Genomic DNA, 19,302 nt, shown 5'->3' with positions numbered 1-19,302 from the left:
ATGATTGTGAGACGCACACCAAGTAAAGTGCATTCCAGACCCTATGGTAAATCCAAGCAGAAGCCGGCTTACGTGCCTTCAACATAGTTTGAACGACCACCTCAGAAAAACCTTTGGCCAGACGGGCCAAATCCTGGTAAACACAAGGGCCCTGAACGAGGAGGTCTGGTCGTTGTGGAAGGAGAAGGGGACGATCTAGCGAGAGGCCCTGTAGATCGGAGAACCAGTGACGTCTGGGCCACGCTGGAGCGATCAGAAGTAGGTTTCCTCCTTCTTGCGTGAACTTCCGTATTACTCTGGGCAGGAGTGACAATGGAGGGAACACGTACACCAGCAGAAAGTTCCATGGGATTGACAGAGCATCCACGAACGCTGCTTGAGGATCCCTTGTCCTTGCTCCGAAGACCGGAACCTTGGGATTGTGTCGAGATGCCATCAAGTCCACATCTGGAAGGTCCCACTTGTCCACGAGAAGTTGAAACACCTCTGGATGGAGGCTCCATTCTCCGGCGTGTACGTCCTAATGAATGAGAAAGTCCGCTTCCCAGTTTAGGACCCCTGGAATGAACACTGCGGATATGGCCGGCAGATGGCGTTCTGCCCACTGAAGAATCCTTGATACTTCCCTCATTGCCATGCGGCTTTGAGTGCCGCCTTGATGATTGATGTACGCCACCGTGGTGGCGTTGTCCAACTGTACTTGAACAGGTCTGTTCTGTATTAAATGCTGGGCCATTGTCAACGCATTGAACACTGCCCGCAGTTCCAGAATATTTATCGGGAGTAGAGACTCCTCCTTGGTCCACCGACCCTGAAGAGAGTGTCGTTCCAACACCGCGCCCCAACCTCTCAGACTGGCATCCGTCGTCAGCAGGACCAAGTTGGATATCCAGAAGAGATGGCCCCTGCTCAATCGTTGGTCCTGAAGCCACCAGCTGAGTGACAGGTGGATCTCTGGAGACAAGGAGATCATGTGAGAACTGATCCGGTGAGGCAGGCCGTCCCACTTGGTCAGAATTTACTTCTGCAGAGGCCGAGAATGGAATTGAGCATACTCCACCATGTCGAAAGCCGACACCATGAGACCTAGCACTTGCATTGCCGAATGTATCGACACTTGCAGACGAGATAGGAATCATCGAATCCTATCCTGAAGCTTCTGGACTTTCTCCTGAGACAAGAACAACTGTTGGTTGTGAGTGTCCAATAACGCTCCCAGGTGTACCATGCTCCAAGCAGGAACCAGGGAGGATTTCTTGCAGTTGATCAGCCACCCGTGGGCTTTCATGAACTGGACCGTCAGATCTAAATGACACAGGAGAAGTTCTGGGGAATTGGCCAGGATCAACAAATTGTCCAAGTAAGGTAGGATCCTGACCCCTTGACGGCGGAGTGTAGCCGTCATTACCGCCATTACTTTGGTGAAAACTCAGGTAGCCGTTGTCAAACCAAAGAGTAACGCCCGAAATTGGTAATGAAGGTTGCCCACTGCAAACCTGAGGTACTGCTGATGAGACACTGCAATAGGAATATGCAGGTAGGCATCATGTATGTCCAGGGAGACCATATAGTCCCCAGGCTCCAAGGCCAGAACAATAGAGCGCAGAGTTTCCATACAAAACTTGGAGACCCGCACATACTTGTTCAAGGACTTCAGATTGAGAATGGGCCGTGAGGACCCGTTCGGTTTCAGGACTAGAAACAGCGGTGAATAGTACCCCTTGCCTCTCTGAGCCAGAGGCACCTGTACTACCACTCCTGTGGACAGGAGGGAATGTACCACCGAATGCAGAGTGTTTGCCTTTGTCGGGTCCAGAGGAACATCTGTCAGGCAAAATAGATGAGGGGGACGATTCTTGAAGAATACGGCGTAACCTCGAGTGACTACTTCCCTTAACCAGGCATCGAAAGTGGTCTTCAACCATTCCTGGGCAAAACCTAGAAGTCGGCCCCCCACCCTGGGATCCCCCAGAGGGAGGCCAGCCCCGTCATGCGGCAGGCTTGTCAGTTTTGGAAGCAAGCTGACGGACAGCCCAGGCTCGCTTCGGTCTGGGCTTGGCAGGTCTGGAAGCACGAACTTGCTTTGGGTACGCCTGACCTTTTGCTTTACTTGGAGGACGAAAGGGCAGAGGGAAAGTACTTTTAGCCTTCTGCGTGGAAGGAGGCGTACTAGGTAGGCAAGCTGTTTTAGCAGTAGCCAGATCAGCCACAATCTTATTGAGGTCTTCTCCAAAGAGAAAGTCTCCCTTGAAAGGAAGCACCTCCAGGGTTTTCTTGGAATCCATATCCACCAACCAGGATTTCAACCAAAGGATACGTCTGGCCAAGACTGACGTAGTAGCAGCCTTGGTCGTCAGCACCCCGGCATCAGTGGCCGCCTCCTTAAGGTACAGAGAAGCCGTGGCAATATATGAGAGACATTGTCGAGCATGCTCAGATGCATTAGAAGGCTGCTCCGCCTCTAGCTCCTGAGTCCACGCCTCAACAGCTTCAGTAGCCCAAGTTGCTGCAATGGTTGGCCTATGCACAGCCCCCGTTAGGGTGTAAATTGCTTTCAAACAACCCTCCACACGTCTATCTGTCGGCAGAGAGGTGACGGTAGTTACTGGCAGAGCAGAGGAAACAACCATGCGTGCCACATGAGAATCTACGGGCGGAGGAGTTTCCCAATTTTTACATAGCTCCGCAGAGAGAGGATAGCGAGCCAACAGTCTCTTATTCGGTGTGAATTTCGTCCCCAGATTTTCCCAGGACTCCTGATGTATGTCAGCCAGGTGTTGAGAATGAGGTAAAACTTGTTTAACCACCTTCTTACGTTTAAATCTGTCCGGCTTTTTAGAGACAGCCTCAGGCTCAGGTTCATCAGAGACCTGAAAAATGAGCCTGATAACCTCAATCAAATCAGGGACATCCACCAATGACTTCCCTTCCCCATCAGAAGCATCTGAGTCAATGTCTGTGGGGTCAGTATATGCACCATCCTCCTCAGAGGATGTGTCCGGGACAGCAGTGGATTGTGAGGAGGTAATGCCCCGTTTAGAAGACATCTTAGTCTTAGGTGGGCGAAAGTGAGATTTAGATTTAGTCAGTGACCGGTTCAATTGCTGTAACTGAGTGGAGATTTGATCTGCCCATGGCGGATTAATTGCGGGGACCATAAACTGCTGCATTGGCACAGGTGGTCCCACAGGGGGCGCTAGTTTAGTTACAAGCGTGTTTAACAGCATGGAAAAGGTAGCCCAAGGTGGGTCATTTGTTGCCTCCGGTGCTACGGACCCACTGGGGGGTAAGGAACCCCCTGAACTTGAACTCTCTGCTGCCATATTTTCTTCCAAAATGTCCGCGGCATCACCACCATGCAATGTGGGAGAAGCCCCAGCTCCGTTGCCTCGTGTAGCTGACATACTAGTAAGCACAATATTGGGCAACCCGGTACAATCTTAGCAGCGATATACCTAGCAAGAACTCTCAGTGCAGTGTGACTTTCCTGTCAGCACAAACTGGGAATCCAAGAGATATATTGTGACTATAACTCACAAAGAAAAATACACAGCAAGTATATCTTGTGAAATACCTACATTAATTCAGAAAACCTGACACACTTAGCCCCCTCAGGTTACAGAATATAGGAGCGAAAAATAAGGTAAAAATACCCAAAGGTATTCGGGCGCTGTGAGGCGAGTTGTTTAGCTAAGCAGCAGCCAATAATACGGGAAAGTCACTCCCTGGAAGGAAACTAAGAGAAAGAAGGAGGCTGCGCTATCGGAGGAAAGAACAATGTCAATCACTAAATGTGTAATTTAAAACAATTTATTAAAAAACAATAATTCTTTAAAAAACAGTACTTCTGTGCAAGATAATATGCCAAATATATGCAAAAAATGGATTTTACCAATTATATGCAAGAGTTGGAATTTACCCAAGGTATTGGTACAGGACTGATGGTTAATATTCTCTAGGATCCGTTCCACATTTTGCCCATAAATGATACGTCCAGTTATAATCCACTATGGAGAGTCCCTTTTAGATGGTAATTAAGAGAGTCCATGAAAAAGTTCCATATGCCGCTAGAGGATTATTGCAGTGTTCCATAAATGGTGAGTACCTCATGCAGTGCGGATGTCCTGTTCAAAGGTGAAAAAGCTGCAAGGTCTATGCAGCGAAACGCGTCAGATACTTACCCTTTGGAACAGGACATCTTTGAATTGGACCCGAACCAGCCCAAACCGTTGACCAGCTATCCAGAGGAGTCCGAGAGAGGCACCATCCTATCTCCGCACTGCATGAGGTACTCACCATTTATGGGACACTGCAATAATCCTCTAGCGGCATATGGAACTTTTTCATGGACTCTCTTAATTACCATCTAAAAGGGACTCTCCATAGTGGATTATAACTGGACGTATCATTTATGGGCAAAATGTGGAACGGATCCTAGAGAATATAAACCATCAGTCCTGTACCAATACCTTGGGTAAATTCCAACTCTTGCATATAATTGGTAAAATCAATTTTTTGCATATATTTGGCATATTATCTTGCACAGAAGTACTGTTTTTTAAAGAATTATTGTTTTTTAATAAATTGTTTTAAATTACACATTTAGTGATTGACATTGTTCTTTCCTCCGATAGCGCAGCCTCCTTCTTTCTCTACAGAATATAGGAGTAGCACGCTGAGTGAAATACCCGATATGGCAGCCACGCAGCAGCTACATGCACACACACATATAGTCACAAGCGTACCATGCAGAAATTATACACCATAAAACTGCACTGGTCTAGCAATACAAAGTAATACTCAGTATAGCTGTATATGTTAACAATAGATATAACAAAGCACAGTAGATACTGGATGTATATCACAGGGTGTTTGTACCACACAGCCCTGAATGTATGCACTCTTTCTTAACTAACACTGTCCCAGTGACAGGTAGAATACTTAAGCGTCCTGTAAAATGCACAGCGCTGGTACTCAGGCGGCTTTACAGAGGAGGATTTGCCCCAGCAGTCCCAGGAACAGCTCAGCTCCGTTGTTATGGCGGTTGACAGGGAGTGAGGGAGAGATATGCATCTCCAGGGCGGGAACATTCACTGAAATGGCGCCCTTGGGCTGGGGGAGGGGCAGCAGGTTAGGCCTTATTCACCTGCTGGCTTCCCCACCAGGCGCTGCGGGCTATGTAAAAATGGGGTTTTCATGAGAGGAAAACCCCCCACCTGTGCCCAGTGTCCCGGTGACTAGTGGAGCGGCTGCCCGATTAAAGTGTCCACGCCAGCGCGCGTGGCCCCCCTCCCACGGGCGCGCCGGATCGCGGTTAACAACGGGCCAAAGAGGGACAGGAAACAGGAAAGACACCGGAGCCTCCGCTGTAGTTATCTGGCAACCAGGGCGCAGGAGTATACAGCGCCGCTGTGGGAGTGATGGAGCTGCAGCAAAGTATGTCTTATGACATACATAAAAGCTGCAGCCCTTGAAGTCTTCAAAGTTTTCTTCTTTCTTCAATTTAAGCTATAATATGGGCTGCAAAGGCAGCCCCCCTGTTGATTGCCTGCTTACTGCATGGCACCAACTTACAAACTGAGCTCCTGTGCACGGAGGCGGGGTTATAGAGAAGGCGGCGCTGTGCATCTTGGGAACAATCAAAGCTTTGAGCCTGTTGGTGCCTCGGATCAAGATCCTACTCTACACCCCGAGGTTAATCCTTGTGGAGCCCAGTTTACCCCGCAGCAGAAATAGAGCTTTTTGTTTTGTTTTTTTGAAATAACGTTTTATTGATTATATAAGCATATAAACATATAGATACAACGTTGTAACAATAGAAGGCATATAAGGAACGAATGAGATATTATAATCAGGAGGGGGGGGCACTCAATAGATTTATCAATAAATAGTTGTCGCGCTTGCCTCCATGTAGACAGATTACCTAAACGCTACAACTATCCATTACAGTTAAGAGAAAGGGTGAGGGAAACAGAGGATATGAAGAGGGGGGGGGGGGGGGAGGGAGAGAAAGGTCGGCCAGTTCGAGCTACCGATGGATGCAAATTTCAGATGTAGGTAAGGTCCAGTCAACATCCCAAATAATCGGCATCAAACATATAGAATGAGGCACTAGGTATTAGATGCTAGATGGTTGTCAATGGTGGTTCAGCGTTGAAATGTGAGGTCCATGGTGTCCATGTCTCGGTGAAAGAGAGTGGGGAGTCTCGAAGAGAAGCCGTAATTCGCTCTAACTTATATGTGAACCAAATTGCGTTAATAGTAGCGGTCATAGTAGGAGGGGCCACAGATTTCCAATTGGACGCTATTAGACATTTGGCTGTGTTCAGAATATGTTTAATTAGGGCTCGTTGGTGGCGCGAGGTGTCAGGGATGGGGCGGGAAAGTAGTGAGTAAAAGGGTGAGTCTGGCACGGTTAAGTGCGTAACTTCTAGAACCAATTTATGAATTTGTCCCCAATATTGACGAATTATTGGACAAGACCACCAAACATGCAACAAGGTCCCCCTGCAACCACATAATCTCCAGCACTCGTCCGAGCACGTTGGATAAATAGAGTGTAATCTAGTAGGTATCAGGTACCAGCGATAGTACAATTTATATGAGTTTTCGGCTATACGAACTGAGATAGAGCTCTTGGTAATTTCCTGTCTAATATCCTCCCATTCCTCTACGGTTAAGGACTCCCCCACCTCCCTCTCCCACGCCAATTCGTGACTCTCCTTGGGGGGGACATTGTGCGACAGTAACACTCGGTATATGCGTGAAAGGAGTCCCTTCGTTAAGCGAGAGCCGCAACACCATATTTCCAGGGGGGTAGCTATGGTGGGATTGGTGGGTTTAGGGAGTGTACCGTAGAAGTGTCTAATTTGTAAAAATTGGTAAAATACCAAGTGAGGGAGCGAGTAGCGGGATTGTAAATTTTCAAAGGATGGGAATGAGGAAAGAGGGGCAATGTCCTGAAGGAAGAGAATATTGTGTGTTGTCCAATGGTGAAATGCAGCGTGATTATTACCCGGTGGGAACAGTGGGTTGTTCCATAGAGGAGTTAGGTAGGGGTTGTGGGATCGGAGTTGATAGAAGCGAGTGCAAAAATCCCACAATGACAAGGAAAAGCGCACCGTTGGCAAAAGTAAAGTAGAGGCGGGTCGGGAGCGGGATGGGGACCACAGTAGGGTTGCAAGTGAGAACATACGGAGAGATTGTGCCTCAATGCATGTCCACGTTCTTTGTGCTGGTGGTGAGTGCCAGAGGACACATGAAGCTAGGTGTGCGGCTCGATAGTATCGAGTAAGGTCTGGTACGCCAAGACCGCCTTCCGAGCGGTGTTGTTGTAATAGCCGTATCTTAACCCTGGGTTTCTTCCCAGCCCATATAAAGCTAGATATATCTCGCTGTAGATTCTTTAATATTTTGACTGGGATGTGAATAGGCAGGGTTTGCCATAAGTACAATATCCGTGGTAATAAATTCATTTTGACTGCCGCTATGCGACCAAACCAGGAAATAAAGAATTTGTTCCAGGCAGCAAGATCTGTTTTAATCTGAGATATCAGCCGTGGGAAGTTAGCAGCATATAGCGATGAATACGATTTGGTTAGATAGATACCTAAATATTTAAGTTAAGTATTTTGCCATTTAAAGGCAAAGGAAGAACGTAAAGTAGTGATATCCTGTGGGGGGATATGTAAATCTAGGATCTCTGTTTTGTCTGCATTGAGTTTATAGTTTGAAATGGAACTATATGTATGGATCTCCTGAAAAAGCTGTTGTAAGGACATGTGTGGGTTAGTCAAAGTCAGGATGACATCATCTGCATACAGAGCGATTTTATATTCATGGTTGTCCACCAGAATACCTGAGATATTGGGATTCAGACGGATTTTCGCCGCTAGTGGTTCCATAACTAGGGCAAAAAGTAAGGGGGAAAGTGGGCATCCCTGACGGGTGCCATTTTTGATAGGCAGGGGCGAGGAAGTGAGGCCATTAACCAGAATTGACGCTGAAGGGTTATCATAAAGCGAGGTGATGGCATTATAAAATGGGCCTTGGATACCGACTGCCTGAAGAGTATGCTGTATGAAGGGCCAGGCTACCCTATCAAAGGCTTTCTCCGCGTCAAGAGCCACCACCAGAGTTGGGGTGGCGTCCCGATGGGAGAGATGAATGAGATCTATAAGGCGCCTAGTATTATCCGCAGCCTGTCGATTGGGGATAAAGCCTACTTGATCTGGGTGTATCAGTGTGGGAAGGTGAGGGGCGAGTCGATTAGCCAGGATTTTAGCGAATAACTTTAAATCTGTGTTCAATAACGATATGGGTCTATAGTTCTTTAGTTCCATAGGATCTCGATCAGGTTTGGCAATAACTATAATATTGGCTCTGGTGGTCGCTGCATCGAGAGAGTTCCCCTCCATCAGTGAGTTGAATAGTGAATGTAACATGGGGAGAAGGACTTGGGAGAATTTCTTATAATATATGGCAGTATATCCGTCCGGACCCGGTGCGGAGGAGCGACGGAGCTGCCCGATTGTGAGGAGAATTTCCTCGTGTGTAATAGGATCATTGAGCAACTCAATGTCCGTTGTGGATAATTTCGGTAATTGACAAGAGGAAAGATAGTGTTGGATATTTGTTATATAATGTGGGTCGGTAGCGGCCTCAGAGGGGAGGTTATAGAGGGAAGCATAATATTCCTGAAAGAGGGAAGCCATCACTTTAGGGTCATTCGTTGCGGATCCGTCAGGACATCTTAATGCTAGGATTCGATTGAGCGAGCGTTTCTCGCGCAGTCGCCGAGCCAATAGTGTGTCTGCCTTATCCGACTTTTCATAACATTTTTGGCGGATCCACAATAACGATTTGATCGTTTTCTTTGTGAGTATTTGGGTTAGTTGCCCTTTCAGGGCAAGTATCTTTAAAATAAGATTTTACTTACCGATAAATCTATTTCTCGTAGTCCGTAGTGGATGCTGGGACTCCGTAAGGACCATGGGGATATAGCGGCTCCGCAGGAGACAGGGCACAAAATAAAAGCTTAAGGATCAGGTGGTGTGCACTGGCTCCTCCCCCCATGACCCTCCTCCAAGCCTCAGTTAGGATACTGTGCCCGGACGAGCGTACATAATAAGGAAGGATATTGAATCCCTGGTAAGACTCATACCAGCCACACCAATCACACCGTACAACTTGTGATCTGAACCCAGTTAACAGTATGATAAACGCAAAGGAGCCTCTGAAAAGATGGCTCACAACAATAATAACCCGAATTTTTGTAACAATAACTATATACAAGTATTGCAGACAATCCGCACTAGGGATGGGCGCCCAGCATCCACTACGGACTACGAGAAATAGATTTATCGGTAAGTAAAATCTTATTTTCTCTGACGTCCTAGTGGATGCTGGGACTCCGTAAGGACCATGGGGATTATACCAAAGCTCCCAAACGGGCGGGAGAGTGCGGATGACTCTGCAGCACCGAATGAGAGAACTCCAGGTCCTCCTCAGCCAGGGTATCAAATTTGTAGAATTTAGCAAACGTGTTTGCCCCTGACCAAGTAGCTGCTCGGCAAAGTTGTAAAGCCGAGACCCCTCGGGCAGCCGCCCAAGATGAGCCCACCTTCCTTGTGGAATGGGCTTTTACTGATTTTGGCTGTGGCAATCCTGCCACAGAATGTGCAAGCTGAATTGTACTACAAATCCAACGAGCAATCGTCTGCTTAGAAGCAGGAGCACCCAGCTTGTTGGGTGCATACAGGATAAACAGCGAGTCAGATTTTCTGACTCCAGCCGTCCTGGAAACATATATTTTCAAGGCCCTGACAACGTCAAGCAACTTAGAGTCCTCTAAGTCCCTGGTAGCCGCAGGTACCACAATAGGTTGGTTCATGTGAAATGCAGAAACCACCTTAGGTAGAAATTGAGGACGAGTCCTCAATTCCGCCCTGTCAGAATGAAATATCAAGTAAGGGCTTTTATATGATAAAGCCGCCAATTCTGACACACGCCTGGCTGAAGCCAAGGCTAACAGCATCGACACCTTCCATGTGAGATATTTTAAGTCCACAGTGGAAAGTGGTTCAAACCAATGTGACTTTAGAAAACTCAACACCACATTGAGATCCCAAGGTGCCACTGGAGGCACAAAAGGAGGCTGTATGTGCAGCACCCCTTTTACAAATGTCTGAACTTCAGGTACTGAAGCCAGTTCTTTCTGGAAGAAAATCGACAGGGCCGAAATTTGAACCTTAATGGACCCTAATTTTAGGCCCATAGACAGTCCTGTTTGCAGGAAATGAAGGAAACGACCCAGTTGAAATTCCTCTGTAGGGGCCTTCTTGGCCTCACACCACGCAACATATTTACGCCAAATGCGGTGATAATGTTTTGCGGTTACGTCCTTCCTGGCTTTGACCAGAGTAGGGATGACTTCTTCTGGAATGCCTTTTTCCCTCAGGATCCGGCGTTCAACCGCCATGCCGTCAAACGCAGCCGCGGTAAGTCTTGGAACAGACAAGGCCCCTGCAGTAGCAGGTCCTTTCTTAGAGGTAGAGGCCACGGTTCGTCCGTGAGCATCTCTTGAAGTTCCGGGTACCAAGTCCGTCTTGGCCAATCCGGAACCACGAGTATAGTTCTTACTCCTCTCCTTCTTATGATTCTCAGTACTTTTGGTATGAGAGGCAGAGGAGGGAACACATACACTGACTGGTACACCCACGGCGTTACCAGAGCGTCCACTGCTATTGCCTGAGGGTCCCTTGACCTGGCGCAATATCTGTCCAGTTTTTTGTTTAGACGTGACGCCATCATGTCCACCTTTGGTTTTTCCCAACGGTTTACAATCAGGTGGAAGACTTCTGGGTGAAGTCCCCACTCTCCCGGGTGAAGGTCGTGTCTGCTGAGGAAGTCTGCTTCCCAGTTGTCCACTCCCGGAATGAATACTGCTGACAGTGCTATCACATGATTTTCCGCCCAGCGAAGAATCCTTGCAGCTTCTGCCATTGCCCTCCTGCTTCTCGTGCCGCCCTGTCTGTTTACGTGGGCGACTGACGTGATGTTGTCCGATTGGATCAACACCGCCTGACCCTGAAGCAGAGGTTTTGCTTGACTTAGGGCATTGTAAATGGCCCTTAGTTCCAGAATGTTTATATGAAGAGACGTTTCCAAGCTTGACCACAGGCCCTGGAAATTCCTTCCCTGTGTGACTGCTCCCCAGCCTCTCAGGCTGGCATCCGTGGTTACCAGGATCCAATCCTGAATGCCAAATCTGCGGCCCTCTAGTAGATGAGCACTCTGCAGCCACCACAGGAGAGACACCCTTGTCCTTGGCGACAGGGTTATCCGCTGATGCATCTGCAGATGCGATCAGGACCATTTGTCCAGTAGATCCCACTGAAATGTTCTTGCATGGAATCTTCCGAATGGAATCGCTTCGTAAGAAGCCACCATTTTCCCCAGGACCCTCGTGCACTGATGCACTGAGACCTGTCCTGGTTTTAGGAGGTTCCTGACTAGCTCGGATAACTCCCTGGCCTTCTCCTCCGGGAGAAACACCTTCTTCTGGACTGTGTCCAGAATCATTCCTAGGAACAGTAGACGTGTCGTTGGAATCAGCTGCGATTTTGGAATATTTAGAATCCACCCGTGCTGACGTAACACTACCTGAGATAGTGCTACTCCGACTTCTAACTGTTCCCTGGATCTTGCCCTTATCAGGAGATCGTCCAAGTAAGGGATAATTGAAATGCCTTTTCTTCGTAGAAGAATCATCATTTCGGCCATTACCTTGGTAAAGACCCGAGGTGCCGTGGACAATCCAAACGGCAGCGTCTGAAACTGATAATGACAGTTTTGTACTACAAACCTGAGGTACCCTTGGTGAGAAGGGTATATCGGGACGTGGAGATAAGCATCTTTGATGTCCAGAGACACCATATAGTCCCCTTCTTCCAGGTTCGCTATCACTGCTCTGAGTGACTCCATCTTGAATTTGAACCTTTTTATGTAAGTGTTCAAGGATTTCAGATTTAAAATTGGTCTCACCGAGCCGTCCGGCTTCGGTACCACAAACAGCGTGGAATAATACCCCTTTCCTTGTTGCAGGAGGGGTACCTTGATTATCACCTGCTGGGAATACAGCTTGTGAATGGCTTCTAGAACTGCCTCCCTGTCGGAGGGAGACTTTGGTAAAGCAGACTTCAGGAAACGATGAGGGGGAAACGCCTCGAATTCCAGTTTGTACCCCTACGATACTACCTGTAGAATCCAGGGATCCACTTGCGAGTGAGCCCACTGCGCGTTGAAATTTTTGAGACGGGCCCCCACCATATCTGAGTCTGCTTGTAAAGCCCCAGCGTCATGCTGAAGACTTGGCAGAAGCAGGGGAGGGCTTCTGCTCTTGGGAAGCGGCTGCATGGTGCAGTCTTTTTCCTCTTCCTCTGCCCCGGGGCAGAAAGGAGTGGCCTTTTGCTCGCTTGTACTTATGGGAACGAAAGGACTGAGATTGAAAAGACGGTGTCTTTTTCTGCTGATGTGGAGTGACCTGGGGTAAAAAGGTGGATTTTCCAGCCGTTGCCGTGGCCACCAGGTCCGATAGACCAGCCCCAAATAACTCCTCCCCTTTATACGGCAATACTTCCATGTGCCGTTTGGAATCCGCATCCCCTGACCACTGTCGCGTCCACAACGCTCTTCTGGCAGAGATGGACATAGCACTTACTCTTGATGCCAGGGTGCAAATATCCCTCTGTGCATCACGCATATATAATAATGCATCCTTTAAATGTTCTATAGTTAACAAAATATTGTCCCTATCCAGGGTATCAATATTCTCAGTCAGGGAATCCGACCATGCGACTCCAGCACTGCACATCCAGGCTGAGGCGATTGCTGGTCGCAGTATAACACCAGTATGTGTGTATATACTTTTTAGGATATTTTCCAGCCTTCTATCAGCTGGTTCTTTGAGGGTAGCCGTATCAGGAGACGGTAACGCTACTTGTTTAGATAAACGTGTGAGCGCCTTATCTACCCTAGGGGGTGTTTCCCAACGCGCCCTAACCTCTGGCGGGAAAGGATATAATGCTAATAATTTTTTAGAAATTAGCTGTTTTTTATCGGGAGAAACCCACGCTTTTTCACACACCTCATTTATTTCCTCTGACTCAGGAAAAAATATTGGTAGTTTTTTCTCACCCCACATAATACCCTTCTTTGTGGTACTTGTAGTGTCAGAAAGGTTCAATGCCTCTTTCATTGCCGTGATCATGTAACGTGTGGCCCTACTGGACATTACGTTTGTCTCGTCACCGTCGACACTAGACTCAGTATCTGTGTCAGGGTCTGTGTCGACCCACTGAGGTAACGGGCGTTTTAGCGCCCCTGACGGTGTCTGAGACGCCTGGACAGGCACTAACTGATTTGCCGGCTGTCTCATGTCGTCAACAGTTTTTTGCAAATTGCTGACATTATCACTTAATTGTTTAAATACAATCATCCAGTCAGGTGTCGACTCCCTAGGGGGTGACATCACCAACGCAGGCAACTGCTCCGCCTCCACATAATTTTCCTCCTCATACATGTCGACACACGCGTACCGACACACAGCACACACACAGCGGGAATGCTCTGATAGAGGACAGGACCCCACTTAGCCCTTTGGAGAGACAGAGGGAGAGTCTGCCAGCACACACCCAGCGCTATATATATATACAGGGATAACCTTATATAAGTGTTATTCCCTTATAGCTGCTGTTAATTATTGTTATTTGCTGCCAACAATGCCCCCCCTTCTCTTTTTTACCCTGATTCTGAAGCAGGACTGCAGGGGAGAGTCAGGGAGCCGTCCTTCCAGCGGAGCTGTGAGGGAAAATGGCGCTTGTGTGCTGAGGAGATAGGCTTCGCCCCTTCACGACGTCCTTATCTCCCGCTTTTTTGTGTAAAATGGCAGGGGATTAAAATACATCCATATAGCCCAGGAGCTATATGTGATGTATTCTGTTTTGCCACCTAAGGTATTCTGTTATATTGCGTCTCAGGGCGCTCCCCCCCCAGCGCCCTGCACCCTCAGTGACCGGAGTGTGAAGTGTGCTGAGAGCAATGGCGCACAGCTGCGGTGCTGTGCGCTACCTTAGTCTGAAGACAGGATGTCTTCTGCCGCCGATTTCACCGGACCTCTTCGTCTCTTCTGGCTCTGTAAGGGGGACGGCGGCGCGGCTCCGGTGACCCATCCAGGCTGAACCTGTGATCGTCCCTCTGGAGCTAGTGTCCAGTAGCCTAAGAAACCCGATCCACTCTGCACTCAGGTGAGTCCGTTTCTTCTCCCCTTAGTCCCACGATGCAGTGAGCCTGTTGCCAGCAGGACTCACTGAAAATAAAAAAACCTAACTAAACTTTTATTCTAAGCAGCTCAGGAGAGCCACCTAGATTGCACCCTTCTCGGCCGGGCACAAAAATCTAACTGAGGCTTGGAGGAGGGTCATGGGGGGAGGAGCCAGTGCACACCACCTGATCCTTAAGCTTTTATTTTGTGCCCTGTCTCCTGCGGAGCCGCTATATCCCCATGGTCCTTACGGAGTCCCAGCATCCACTAGGACGTCAGAGAAATATAATTTTCGTTTGGGGAAACGCTGATGACGGAGTGTCATAGATGCTAATTCAGTCTCCAGATCTGCGATCCGTTTAGACTCAACCTTCCTCTGAGTTGACGTAAGGCTAATAAGGAGCCCCCGCAACGTCGCTTTGTGAGCTCCCCATAGTATTGTGGGCGATATTTCAGGGGAGACATTATCATTTAGGAAGTGATGAATCGCTTCCTCTATTCGAGTCACATTATCAGGCTTAAGAAATAGGGACTCATTAAGGCGCCACTTGCGGGAAGTCGGAGGTCTATGGGAACAAGCAAGATCACGCAGAATCGCATAATGGTCAGACCAGGTGGTCGGAATCACCTGGGCTCCCAATAGGGATTGGGTGGAGTCCCTATCTATAAATACATAATCAATACGGGTATATATATCGTGTTGTGGGGAATAGTGTGTAAAGTGTTTTCCAAGCATCATATAAATTATGTGCGGTGACACAGGTCTGAAGGAGTTTAGATAATTTGGCGTGAGGAGAGGGCCCAACACCTGGGCGGGATCTGTCAACATGGGGATCCATTGTAGCATTGCAATCACCGGCCACAATGACCCAGGGGTTCGAGAATTTAGAGAGGTGGTCAGAGAAGGTTCTAAAGAAGGAACCCTGTTGCATGTTTGGAGCATAAACTGATGCTAAAGTAATGGGAATTTGATTAAGGGATCCGGAAAGAATCACAAATCTGCCATGGTCATCACAAATTGTGTCTTGGACAACTAAGGGTAGGTCTCGGTGAACCAAGATGGCAGTGCCTCTGCGTTTAGTTGACATTGTGGAGTAGAAGGCATGAGGATAGCGTTTGGAGCTTAAGGAGGGGTGAGGGATCTTAAAATGGGTTTCCTGCAGGAATATGATATCCGCCTTTTGTCTGGCGAAAAACTGAAATGCCATGGAACGCTTGGTCGGGGAATTAAGGCCATTGACGTTAATGGATAAAACTTTCAAAGTCATGGGGGTCGAAGGTCTGAACAGCTCAATAGAAAAGGCAGCTCTGGACATGGTCGACCTTGGGGTATGAAAGAGGGGGGGTAGAGAGGGTAGTAACAGGTAAGAGAGATCGTGAAAACGACCTGTAGGGTTAGACCCTTTCCTAGAAACGGGTTGGGTCTAGGAATGAGGGGGCGGGCACCAAGCGGGCATCCCCTTCGGGGTGTGGGATCATGTCTATAGTAACACATAACTAGGAAATGAGGAACATATAGGAGGGTATAAGAAGGGGGAGGTACATTCCGCGAACCAGGACAGGAGGGGAGCGGGAAGTTCAGATCAGGCAGTAAATAGAGATAAGTAGAAAATAGAGGATACCACTATCATCATACATATTGACAAATACTGTGCAAATTTATGCATATTCAACCAAGGCATCTTAAGGCATAACACTAAGGTGGCCTACTATATTGTACAGATAGATCAATGGCGGTACTTGACCACAATAGTGTCTATAATCGTCCCCTCCAGGGTCGGTGTCCGAGTGGCCCCCTCGACTCTAGCAGTAGACCAGCCTTCCCAATTCAAGGCACGTAACCAGCAAAGGAAAGAGGGACCACTCTGAACCGAAACACAGGGGGCTCGGACTGTGTCCAATTGATCTAGCCACTAAACCCAGATGGGGCCAATAATATTGTATAAACTGAAATATGAGAAACTAATGTAACATATTAATTATATCAAGAGAAGAATCAGTTGCAAAATAGCCCATTTCTCTATAGTAAGAGCCAAGGTGGGTGGGCATGTATCGAGATCTTAAAAAAAAAGAAAAACTGTGGGCAACATGAAAAGAGCTATATCCTTGGAATAGGCAAACCGGGTCCGGAGGGGCAGACCGTCCCCCGGAGCAGAGCAGGCGGAGAGTCCGTCTATCCCCAGGGGCGCGGCCAGCCTCCCCCAGGACAGAGTCGCCAAGTAACGCCATGTAGGAATGAGATAAGACAACTTGAAATACTGAAGTAGGCAGACCACAGAGGCCTAACATGTAAAATAATATATCAGTAAGTCGTTATGACAGTAAACATGGGAGGAGTTCATTAAACATTATCCAGTATAATCACTGATCCGAAGAGGGGATTCCGCTCGTTCATTTAGTAGACCATTCGGGGGCAGGAGCCCCAGGTCTCCTAGGGGAGGCGGCAGGAAGTTGCTTTCGGATCTCGTCAGGAAGAGACTCAAATAAGCCCAAAGTTTTGAGGAAATCATATCCCTGGGAGGGCGTTTTTATCGAGTGGTGAGAGCCATCTTTCGTGACATGGAGCTGGAACGGGAAACCCCATTTATATTTGATGGAATTATCTCGAAGGACTCTAGTGATGACGGTCAGGTCCTTGCGTTTTCGGAGCGTGGAGGGGGCTAAGTCCTGGAAGATCTGCAGTTGGGTTCCAGAATAGAGAACCGTTTGATGATCCCGTGCCACCATCATAAACTTCTCTTTCGTCTTGAAATAATGGAACCGCAGGATGACATCTCTTGGGGGTTGGGACGGTGGTGGGCGTGGGCGCAGAGCTCGGTGTGCTCTATCGAGAAGGAGGAAGTCCTTTGAGACTTCGGGGATCATGGTTTGCAATAGGCCCTCGAGAAAGGTCGGGAGGGCCTCCATAGTAACGCTCTCCGGAATGTTACGGATCCGGACATTATTCCGGCGATTCCGGTTGTCCATATCTTCTAAGTGATCTTCTTGCTGGGCAATGTCCGCCCGGATCTCCGCTAGCTCCTGTTCGACCACCACCTGGTACTGGCAGACTTCATCCACTTTACGTTCCAGGGTATCCGTGCGGGTGCCGAGATCAGCTAGTTCAGTTCTAAATTCAGTCAGGATTGATCTCATTTCCGTTTGGATGGTCTTAGTGACGATTGCCACTACATCTTGGGTCGTAAGACCTGACTTTGGTGTAAGATCGTCATCGGCATCCGACTGGGGGTCCACAGAGGGGGAGCCTCGTGGTGTAGCACCTGCTTTTTCCCATGCTCGGAGGATACTGGGCTTAGCTTGGGCAGGTGTTTTGCGGTTCTTTTGCGACATGGCGGAATGATAGAAGCTGATAGTTGTCTAGTAGTAATATCGGCCCAGTAGAGTTGTTGACACGGTCACGGGATGGGCTGGGAACAACTTCCAGAGACTTGATAGATATTATGAGATGTGTGAGATCCTAATCACATCCTGGTCGCAGAATGATTTAGTGCAGAGCAGGTATCATATGAACCTCATTTGGTAGTGGGCATAATAAGTAGTAATTAAGTGTGAAGCACAGCCGGCATCGTCAAGTAAGGTAGGTAGTCCCCACTAGTGCCGATCCCGGTAGCCAGGTGGGAGAAGAAAAAGGGGGGGGACACGCCCACCAGGTCACGGACCAGCCAGTGACCAGCCGTCGTGCAGCAGGATCCTAGCACAGAGCGTGTGCCCACTTCAGCTGATGGCACAGCACAATGAGGAGATGAGCCTGGAGCCCCGCAACTGGAGGCCACACGCCCTCCGCCTCTCTCTCGTCTCTCGGGGTCCCGTCCCGTTCCTTGACCCGTGCTCCAGGGTCTCAGCGCCGCAAGTAGAGTGTTGCGGGAGCTGGACGGCCGGAGGTCGTAGGAGTCAGAGCCGACCTGCTACACTGCCCAGCAAGCCACCCACAGCCGTGAATGGACTCGCAGCAGGGCAGGAGGGGGGGCTCTCGTGATCCCTCTGTGTCCAACGGAAGCCTGCAGGGGAGGGGGGGAAGAGCCCGCAGCACGGGGTAGCCCTCACCCCAGTGTGCTTATAGGTGCTGCAGTAGGGCCCCAGGCACACGGGGGGTAGTCGCAGAGCGGGCTATAACACCTCCAACAGGCCGGTGGGGGGGGGCCGCCGTCGGGCCGGCGTCCGGATCGTGGCAGCGGTGGACGGGTACGTGACTAGTGCTCGCGGGAGGGGAGGGGGCCGCTGTTACCTCAGTGCCGCCGGGTATGTAAGCCGGAGGCCTCCGCACGATGTCCTCCGGTCACCGCCGAGTCTCTTCTCTCCTTCCGTCCCCCAAGATGGCCGCCGCTCGGACTTTGCAGTGCGTCTCCCGGCTCCAATTCAGCAGCAGACGAGTCCCGCTGGACGGGGATCAATATTGGGCTGCCTGTAGGGATATCTGCTTGGGGGACAAGGACCAGGCCGGTCCCACCGGCGTTCCAGGAGGGCAAACCACGCAGCCGGGGGGTGTTTGAAAATCGAGGCCCCGGCTTCTGAGCAGCGAGTGGGCCGCAATCCGCAGGAGCCAGTAAACCGGCTCCCCGATTCCGCAGCACCGACTCACTGCCTGCTCCAGCGATATAGGGTGCTGATCCAAGGAGTTTGGGTGCATATATAAGGGTGAGGAGGCTTACTATTAATCATATACTCCCAGGTCCCTGGGAGCTCATGTACAGCACAGCCTCCACGTTCAGCATCCAGGCAACACCCCCAGAAATAGAGCTTTTTGGTTTAATTGAGAAGCGTTATGTTTGGAGAATGGCCAAGAGTTAAAGTTTTGGAATGGCCAAGCCAAAGTCCTAACCTTAATCCAATGGAAATATTATGGAAGGACCTGAAGCTAGCAGTTCATGGAAGGAAAGCCTCCAACATAACAGAGTTGAAGATGTTTTGTAAGGAAGAATGGGGTAAATTCCTCCAAGACAATGTTCAGAACTAATCAACAATTACCAGAAATGTTTACA

The 19,302-nt window shown here is 49.0% G+C and overlaps 1 protein-coding gene across 2 annotated transcripts in view; it reads right to left on the bottom strand.

The window, feature by feature from the left end:
- The window catches only part of LOC134969490 (polycystin-1-like protein 3), a 258,914-nt gene that overhangs the window by 199,798 nt on the left and 39,814 nt on the right, over positions 1–19,302 (bottom strand). The gene's annotated exons all lie outside the window — the stretch shown is intronic.

Source organism: Pseudophryne corroboree, chromosome 11 (genome assembly GCF_028390025.1).
Source record: "Pseudophryne corroboree isolate aPseCor3 chromosome 11, aPseCor3.hap2, whole genome shotgun sequence".
NCBI classification, from domain to species: Eukaryota; Metazoa; Chordata; class Amphibia; order Anura; family Myobatrachidae; genus Pseudophryne; species Pseudophryne corroboree.
The sequence above is the reverse complement of the archived record's forward strand: the minus strand, read 5'-3'. Positions and strand labels throughout refer to the sequence as shown.